We start from the raw sequence: 10,577 nt of genomic DNA, 5'->3' as shown, positions 1-10,577 counted from the left end.
ATGACGTGATAGTAAAATTAGATCAAGTGCCTTGGATGAGCAAAGGAAAAGCACTGATATTACTGAGCTATTACTGTCTGCCACACCCTTCACATCCATTTACTTGTCAACACAACCCTATGAGACAGGCATTATTTTTCCCACCCACTTTACAAATGAAGAAATTGAGACACATAGAGGTGAAATAACTAGTCTAAGGTCAAAGGGTAAGTGCAAGAACAGGGATTCAGACCCAGGTTTGAATGACTTCAAAGTCATAATTTTTCTGTGGTAGCATTATGACATCATAATTCCACTCATAGGAGTGGCATCCTAATTTGGACTGAGTGGCTTAGAGACCATGAGCAATATTCTTCTCTTGGAGACTCAGTTTCCTTATCTATACGATGAAGGAGTTCAACTTAGAGTTGGAACTGTCAGTGCCATTTATTTTCTGATCACATTTGATAATCACAACACCCTATGAGAGAAATTGGGCAAATGTTATCTCCACTTTATAAATGAAAAAATGGAAATTCAGAGGTATTTTGGGTCTTGTGTACAGTCACATAGCTAGTTTTTGGGAGAGTCAGACAGAACCCATGTTTCTGAACTTCTAGATTAAAGCATTGGAGGCCACTGGCAAGGTTATGTGTCCCTCTATTTCTTTTCCTCATTATGGGAAAATTCCTCATTCCTACAAACCAGGGTTCACATTAATAAAATGTTTACACATAGTATTATTTGAAATAGTCACATATTTTCTCTGAATCTGAATATGTCATCAGTTAGAAGTTTGTTTTTGTTGGTCCGTGAATGAAATAAGCCATTAACTCACATCTTATTCTTTTTCTTTTCTTTTTTTCTTAATTTCCAAATTTCATTTTTAATGTATCGAAAGCTTTCTCAATTTTTCTTTTTCTAAATTAAAGCTTATTGGGGTGACAATTGTTAGTAAAGTTACATAGATTTCAGGTGTATTACAATTCTGTATTACATCATCTATAAATCCCATTGTGTGTTCACCACCCAGAGTCAATTCTGCTTCCATCACCATGAATTTGATCCCCTTTACCCTCATCTACCACCCCCTTCCCCCCTTACCTTCTGGTAACCACTAAACTATTGTCTGGGTCTATGAGTTTTTGTTTAAGTGCTCACACTCAGTGGATCTTCACCATGAGCTAGGGCTGAGATTGCCTAGCTGGATTTTGACGAGTATACATTGTGATTGGTCAGAGCCCATGCTGAACCAGTTGTTAATTTTCTGAATAGCAGTGAACAACAGGTTGGGATCAATATGTCCATTTGACAGAAGAGAAACTAAAGTCCCAGGAGTCTCAGTAGCTTACACAGATATTAATCAGGTAGCAGTGGGAGGGGGAACATGCTCATTTTCCTACAACTTCAACAAGTGGTCACTGTCAAAGTAGGTAGACCATGACGTGTGTATCAGTCAGGATTCTCCAGAGAAACAGAACCAATAGGAAATATATAAATAAAGAGATTTATTTTAAGTAATTGTCACACATGATTGTAGGCCTGGCAAATCCAAAATTTATGGGCCCACAGACTGAAAACTCACGCAGGTAACTTTACATAATCTTGAGGCAGAATTCCTTCTTTCCCAGGAAACCTCAGTTTTTACTCTTCAGTCTTAGTTCAGGTCCACAACATAGAGGATAATTTATTTTACTTAAAGGTCAACTGTAAATATTAATCACATCCACAAAATAATGTTCAGACTAGTTTGACAGCTGTACATCATAGTATAGCCAAGTTAACACATAAAATTAAGCATCATGGGGTGCTTGGAATGGACAGCTTTGGGATAGCATGGGTTTGGTCCCTAAAGACAAAGTCTGCTACATGCCCCCACCACCAGACTGCTTATCAGGGCTGGAACCTCCAGTCTCAGTGACTCAGCCAGATTTAAAATACAGTGGTTGTTATATTAGACCATGTTTTCTCTGTCTCTGCAAGGGCAACTACTGAAGTTGAAGCAAAGAGAGAAAGATCAGAGTCCTGCCTCCAAATTACCTAAAAAATAAGAGATTGCCTACCTTCATCATACCTCTGTCATCTAACCGTTTCCTCATCTGTAAAATGTAAATAACAATTTTATCTATATCTTAGGGGTTTTGTGAAGATTAAATCAAATTAGTGTATGCAAAGTACTTAGCACATAATAAGCACTATAAAAATGTTAGTTATTATTATTAGCAGCTGCAGCAGTATCCTAGGTAGAGCCCTCTGCAATAGTGTGAAGTCATCAAGTTCATATTCAAGCATCTCTTTTGATATTGGCCTGTTCTTGAGCTCCAGTGGCAACCCCTACAGGAAGCTTGGAGAGGGCTTTAGCCCTTATCCTCCACAGCAGCATCAGCTACCTCCAATAAATATATCACATTAGTAAAAACAGTATTGTGGCCACATTAAAACAGGACAAGTCCCCTAACCTATGCCTACCCTTCTACTCCTTTCACCCCATTACCTACCTCTTATAGAGAAATTGTGGAGTCTCCAAAGTTGGTCACCCAATAGCTCTACATTACTCACATGAACTGGACATCTCCTCTCTTCTCTTTCCCTCTCCTCACCAAAACCCTATGAATTGAGTAACACTATCCTCAGGAAACTGGAGCCCCCAAAGTTAAAGGGTTTTACCCAAAGCCACACAGTTATAAATGATACAGCAGGGATTGGAACCCAGATATGTGGGACTTCAAGTTCTGTCAACTCTATCACATGATACATCCCAAGATGCCCTTAGCTTCAAATAGCTTAACTCCTTGCTTATACAGAATTTCCATTTCAAAAGAGGAGTCATGTAAATGCAAACGGCATGTGCATCTAAAGGAAGGAATGTATTTTAATTGTAATTTCTTTAGGATATAGAAAGAATCATGATGAAAATGGATTTAAAAAATGGACCAAAAAAGATGCCTTCCAGAATTAACCAGTTACCTTTATCTTTATTACAAATAATTTTAACTTGTGTTCTTAGTAATGTCATACAGGAATTAATTTACAAAATTGGGATGTTTAGGGAGTGTGACAAAACAGTGGGGTGAGATTTGGAGGCAGGAGGTCTTTCAGGGATGTTCCCAAATCATACCATTATGTAAAAGTCTAGACCTTAGGCTTAAGGTGGTCATCTTAATGATAAACCAACTCACGTGGAGGCAGAAGATAAGGGAAGTCTACGGGGGTGGTAGATGAGGGTAAAGGGGATCAAATATATGGTGATGGAAGGAGAACTGGCTCTGGGTGGTGAACACACAATGGGATTTATAGATGATGTAATACAGAATTGTACACCTGAAACCTAGGTAACTTTACTAACAGTTGTCACCCCGGTAAACTTTAATTAAAAAAAAGGTAAAGGAAATCTCCTTACAGCCCTTTGCTTGGGAGAGGAACAGCAGAAACTGCTGGAGAGGCTAGTGTTAAGGTCAGGTTCCTGTAATGTTCTCTCTTTCTAGGCACACACTCTGCCAGGCTGCCGAGAACTTGAAAGTACTTTGAATTACTTTGGGACTTGCCATATCTTAGCTAAGCTGTCAATGTGGAAAATCACAAAGTAATTATGAGTGCTTTCACTGTCCTTCTAAATTAGGCAATAAATAGGATGAATCACTGAATGAGACATCAGTACTTTTTAAGCTCTCTGCAGCATACTGAGAAAGGTAATTATTGAGTGAAAAGCAAAGAGCTACCTGAGCAGAGGTAGCCTCAAGGGATATGTGTGATGGGGAGAGGACTTGGAACACATATTGCTTTCAAATTGTTGGCATTTTACAGCTCAAGAAACATAGCAAAATATTCTAAATTTGCAAACAAACACAACAACAAAAAAGTCCTTTATAGTTCCTCTCTTCTACCCCCCTCAAACACTGTTTCTGGGAAGCTTTTGCCAATACTGAAGGCCCCACAAAGAACCTACCTCTTCTTCTCACTTACCATACCAAAAGCACGACCCAAAACAACAGCATGGAATAATTCGGGTCTCCCTTTGCAGTGAAAAATACACTCACATGCAAACACCATTTTTATAATACTGCCCGCCTGCTCAGAAATTTAAAATTATTCCCTTTGCCCATGACATTAAGTCTAAATTCTGCAATTCCTTGACTTTAGATATTAGGTGTTTCATAATCTATTTCACTCCTATTTCCCATCAAATAAAATTCCTTTAGGGGATTCATTGTCTTCCTATAGAATTGAAACTTGACATTGACAGTTTTCGATTTAACATTTGCAGCTTTAGTTATATAAATGCAATGCCAATGTTCAACTTCAGGTTAGAGTTTGTAATTTTGCTGAAACACAGATTTGAATTAGCATTTCTATGAAAGCTGGTGTGCAGCACCCACATGCTTAGCTAGTCACAGCCTTTCATATGCCGTCTACCATCTAGCTACATCATCTCTACGTTCTCCCCAAGATTCAGTGACATAGGTATTACCATTGCTGTTTTACAAATGAGGGAATTGAAGAAATTAAATATGATGTATTCATTTAACAAACATTTATAGAGTGCCTGTTCTGGAAATTAGGGATACAGCAGTGAGGAAAATAGCAATTCAGAAGCTAGTAATATACTGTTGCAGAGTACGGATGAAAATAATCAAGTCATCTAACAGACAAGATGATTGCAATGAAGAAATGCTTTATGAAGATACATCTAAAATCTTAAAAGAAACAAAAGGATGAGAAAATGAACAAAGACAAAACTATAATTCCAGCAATTAGATACCAGAGGAATGGCTGGATGATAACTGTTACACCACTTTTTCACACAGTGCAATGAAGCAGCTATTCAGGTGATGCTGTTTAAATATAATTAATGAAACAGAAGGTTAAGCCCTACTAGACAGCTTTTACAAAAAATGTTTTATGACTTTAAAATGTGTGCATAAAAATAAGATTGGAAAGGTATTCATCCACTGAACAAATATATTTTTGAATCTACTATGTGTAAAGTGCTATTGTAGGAACATTGAGGATACAACAGCAAACAAGAAAGACTCAGATAACTTTTTGCCCTCTAAGAACTGAAATTTCAGTGAGAAAAGGAAAATAAAAATGCAGAAATACAAAGTACATGGATTAGATACTTTTAAGAAGCTGTAGTGCTCTGAAGGTAATAGAAGTGATGCAAAGGGTTAGACTACTTTAGATTAAGTGGTCTAAAATGACTATATGAGGTGATGGCATTTGAGCTGATACTGAAATAAGATGAAAGTTGTCAGCCATGCAAAGATCTTGGAGAGGAGCATCCCAGAATGATAGAACAACAAATGCATATCTCTAAAGAGGAATTGAGTTTGCCAGGCACTAAGAACTGAGAGAAAATGCATGGGACAGGGATGGTGTGAGTGAGAGGAAGGTATAATATTCATTTGGAGAGAGAGGCAGGGGTCAGATCATGTGTGGTTTTGTAGGCCATCATAAGGAGTGGTTTTGTTTTAATTAAAATGGGACTCCCACTCAGGGGTTTTAAGCAAAGAAGTGATTTTGAGAACTGAAGTAACCGATAGACCGCTGCCTAGGACCCAGACTGGCCAATGAGTAGTGCATTTGCAGGACAGATTCATATAGCAATACAAGGTCTATGAAAGCTTAACTGACATTGGAAACACAACCAACAGAAGGCAGTTGTAACTTTGGGCCAGAAGTTAATCAAGTCAATTTCCTGCTAAGACAAAATACCAACATTCTCCATAGAATTTAGAAGAGATCCAGAGTCTCATAAGATTACGTTTAAAATGACAAGATACAATCCCAAAATTTTAGGCATGTGAAAAATGATTAAAATTCCAAGCTGGAAATAGACATAAAAACAGAGATGACACAAATGTTGGAATTATCAGACAAATACTGCTATTATAAAATGTGCAAATAAACAGTCTTGAACATTCTCGCAATAAATGTTAAAACACAAGTTCTCAATGTGGCAGACAGACTTTAAGGTGGACACTCCTGTAATTATGCTATCTTATATAAGACTCCATCTTGTTATCCAACTTGCTCTCTTCCTCCATTGCTGGCTTTCAAGAAGTAAGCTTCCATATGTAAGAGAACCATGTAGTAAGGAACTTCAGGCAGCCCCTGGGAACTGACCATGTCATCCAACTCACAACCAGTAAGAATCAGGGGCCCTCAGTCTTACAGACAGAAGGAAGCAAATTCTAACAATATGGGTGAACTTAGAAGCAAACCCATCATCAGTCAAGCTCCAAATGAGAATATAGCCCTGTCAAACACTTCAACTGAAGCCAAGTTGAAGATCTAGCTAAGCTGTGCCAACTTCTGATCGAAAAAATACATAAGAGTAAATGTGTTCTTTTAAGTCACTGGTTTGTGGTAATTTGTTATACAGCAATAACTAATACACTCAGCAAAGATATAGAAGCTATAAAAACACTCAAATGGAAATTTTAGAAATGAAATTTAAAGAAAAACAGCACTGGGTGGATGTAATAGCAGAATGGTGATGACTGAGGAGTCAGCAAACTTTAAGATCAATACAAATTATGCATTCTGAATAAGAAAGAGAAAAAAAAGAAAAATAACTAACATAGCATTAGGGACCTGTGGGTGAATAACAAATGGTCAAGTATTTGCATTATCAGAGTCCAAGAAAGAAAGGAAAGGGAGTGTGCTGCTGAAAAAAATATTTGAGGAAATAGTGGCAGAGTATTCCCCAAGTTTGGCAAAGATATAAACCTATCAATTCAAGAAGCTGATTGAATCCCAGGTAAGATAAACCAAAAGAATTTCATACCCAGAAAGATCCTAATCAAATTGCCAAAAATGAAAGACAAAGAAAAAATTTTGAAAATAGAGAAAAGTGACCCATTATATATGGAAAAATCATTCAAATAACTTAAGATATCACATCATAAACCATGGGGGCCAGAAAGAAGTGGCACATTTTTCAAGTGCAGAAAGAAAAGAAACGTCAATTCCAAATTCTATATCCATTGAAAATAATGTTCAGGGGGGAAGGGTGAAATAAAGACATTCCCAGATAAAGTAAATGCAAGAGTATTTATAGCCAGCAGATATGCTTTAAAAGAGTAGTAAAAAGAGGCTTTTCAGACAGGAAGAAATTGTTAGTAGAAGGAAATATGAATAGCAGAAATGAATGAAGAGCAAAAGAAACAGTACATATCTGAGTATATGATGGATACTCTTGAGTTTTTTAAAACTAATATCTGGTAGCAAAAATTACAAAAAAATATTTGATGGATTTCCAATATATGTAGATGTAATATATAAGAATTACAGCATAAAGAGGGCAAGGTAAAATTACCTATGAAATAATAGTTTCAACATTCCAAATAGAGTGATAAAATATTGCTTCTAGGTAGACTGTGAAAGTTAAGTATATGTTTTTAAATCCCTAGAACAGGGTCATCAAGGTTGAAAATGCAGGCGAAAACAATCCAGTGGTTTTTGTCCCCCCCTTGATTTGTAAAATACAAATTACATAAAATTTACTATTTTAACCATCTTGAAGTGTAAAATCCAGTGGCATTTAGTACACTCACAATGTTATGCAGCCATCACCTCTATCTTGTTCCAGAACATTTTCATCACCCCAAAAGGAATCCTCATAACCATTAAACAGTCATTCCTCATTCTCCTTTCCCCAAGTCTAGTCCCTGGCAACCATTGAGCTGCTTTCTGTAACTATGAATATGCCTATTCTGGATATGTCATACAAATGGAATCATTCATTGTGTGGATTTTTGTGATCCTGCCGCATTCTTTTGCCTGTGGATATCCAGTTTTCCCAACACCATTTGTTAAAAAAGACTATTTTTTCCCACTTGAATGATTTTGGCGCCCTTGTCAGAAATCAATTGACCATAGATGTATGGGTTTATTTCTGAACCCTAATTCTATTCTATTGATCTATTTGTCTATCCTTATGCCAGGATCACATTGTGTTTTTTTCCCAGTACATGACTTTAATTGCATATTTTAAATATCACAAATTAAGTCTGAGGAATCATTCGACATCTTGGTGTTTCTGTAGCTGGACCACGTAGATCTTATTCATCAGCCTGCTGAACTGTTCCTTTTTCAGAAACATAGATAGCAGCCAAAATTTTTCTGATATCTTTGTCTTTAACTGTTGTGGCTTATTGAATCAAAGCAGCTGAATTTGATACAAGTTCAGTATCACTTCCTTCAAAAATTAACTCATCTTTCTGGGCTTGAGATACTGAACAAGCAACACCTGATTTCATCAGGACACTGCGGATATATTTTTCACCCATGAAATTTCAGATCTCAACAAGAGAACCATTCTCCTGAATAACATTGATGGGGAAATGAACACACACAGACCTCATCTTGGAACGGAAGCCCAGTGTTACACCCTTGATCATATTCTTTACGCGACTACAGATAGTGCGAACAGGAGCCAGTTCCTTTCTATTTCCCCATCATTTTGTCATCCCGGAACCTCTTCTTTTTCTTTTTACATCGATGTCGTTCAAGTCCCTCCACAGGGTGCCTCTGGGGCCCTTGACAATAATTGTATGTCGCTTCAGAGTGATGCCTGCATTTTCTGGAATGTCCACTGTCTGCTGAGAATGGTCTTCATCGTCACAGTAGATACAGGAAAGAGCAAGATCACACTGTTTTGATTACTGAAATTTTGTGGTAAGTTTTGAAACTGGGAATTATGGGTCCTCCTACTTAGTTCTTTTTTTTGAGGTTGTTTTGATTATTTGGGGCCTTCTATAATTACATACGGATTTTAGGCTGTGATTTTCCATTTCTGCAAAAGAGGCCATTGAGATTTTGATAGGGATCGTCTTGTATCTGTCAATCACTTTCAGAAATATTGCCATTTTAACAATATTAAGTCATCCAATTCATTAACACAGTATTACTTTCCATTTTTATGTTTTCGTTCATGTCTTTTATCAATGTTTGTAATTTTGTTACAGGTATTGTAAATCTTTTATTATTTGATCCCTATGTACTTTATTCATTATCATGCTATTGTAAATGGAATTATTTTCTTGATTTCCTATTTGGTTGTTCATTGCTAGAAAATAAAACTACAACTGATAATTGTATTGATCGTGTATCCTACAACTTTGCTACATATTTTATTAGTTGTAATAGTGTGTGTGTGTGTGTGTATTCATCAGACTTTTCTATATATTATATCATGTTGTCTGTAAATAGAGATAGTTTAAAATTTTCCATTCCAATTTGGGTGCCTTTTTTTTCTTGCCTAATTCCTCTGGCTATAACTTGCAACACAATATTGAATAGAAGTGGCAAATGCAGGCACCCTGTCTTGTCCCTGATATTAAAGGGAAAACTTTCATACTATCATTGAGTTTATTGAGTTTCTTAAAAACCCTTCATAGCTATAGGTTTTTCCTAAATGCTCTATATCTTGCTGAGGACGTTCCCTTCTAATTCTTCATTTTTTGAGTGTTTTTTTAATCATGAAAGGGTGCTGAATTTTGTCAAATGCATTTTCTGCATCAATTGAGAAAATCATGTGTTTTTCCTCCTTTATTCTGTCAATGTGGTTTTATTAATTTTCATATGTTAAACTACTGGGATACATCCTAATCCTTTAAATGTACTGCTGGATTCAGTTTGCTAGGATTTTTGTTGAGGAGTTTTGCATCTATATTCATTTGGGGTATTGGTCTGTAATTTTATTTTCTTACAGTGTCTTTGTCTGGTTTTGTTTTCAGGGTAACACTCACCTTACAGAATGAGTTAGGAAATAGTCTTTCTTCTATTTTTTAGAAGAGTTTGAGGAATATTGGCATTAATTTTTTTTAAATGTTTCGTAGAATTCCCCAGTGAAGTCATCTGGTCTCAGGCTTCTTTCCTTGTTATAGGTCTGTTCATATTTTCTATTTCTCAAGTCAGGTTTGATAGTTTGTTTCTAGAATATGTACATTTTGCGTAGGTTGTTGGCTAGTGTGAATTTTTTCATACTATTCTTTTACAATTCTTTTTATTTCTGTAAGGTCAGTAGTAATACCCTGCTTTCATTTCTGAGTTTAGTTATTTGAATATTCTCTCTTTTTTATTAGTCAGTCTAGCTAAAGTTTTGTCAATTTTCTTGGTTATTTCAGAGAACCAACATTTGATTTCATTGATTCCCTTGATTGTTTTTATTCTTTATTTCATCTATCTCTACGCTAATCTTTATTATTTCCTTCCTACTACTAGCTATGGCTTCAGTTTACTATTCTTTTTCTAGGTCCTGAAGGTATAAAGTTAGGTTATTTATTTGAGATATGTTTTCTATTTTAGCGTAGGCATTTACAGCTATAAATTTCCTACTGAGAACTGTCTTTGCAGTATCCCATAGGTTTTCATATGTTATCTTTTCCTTTTCACTTACCTGTAAGTATTATCCAATTCCTCTCATGATTTCTTTATTTGCCCATTAGTTGTTTAGGTGTGTATTGATTAATTACAACATATTTATCAATTTTCCATTTTCCATCTGTTAATGAGTTCTATTTTCATTCCATTGTGGTTGGAGAAGATACTTTGTATGATTTCAATATTTTAAAATTTATTGACACTTTTTT

At 36.0% G+C, this 10,577-nt stretch overlaps 1 pseudogene; it reads right to left on the bottom strand.

Annotated features, from left to right (window-relative positions):
* Positions 1–8,045: 8,045 nt before the first annotated feature.
* Positions 8,046–8,852, bottom strand: LOC148754598 (large ribosomal subunit protein uL6 pseudogene; annotated as a pseudogene).
* Between the last annotated feature and the right edge of the window lie 1,725 nt (positions 8,853–10,577).

Source organism: Rhinolophus sinicus, chromosome 18, assembly GCF_057876585.1.
Source record: "Rhinolophus sinicus isolate RSI-liver-muscle chromosome 18, RSI-T2T, whole genome shotgun sequence".
Classification (NCBI taxonomy): Eukaryota; Metazoa; Chordata; class Mammalia; order Chiroptera; family Rhinolophidae; genus Rhinolophus; species Rhinolophus sinicus.
This window is presented reverse-complemented; position numbering and strand designations above follow the sequence as displayed.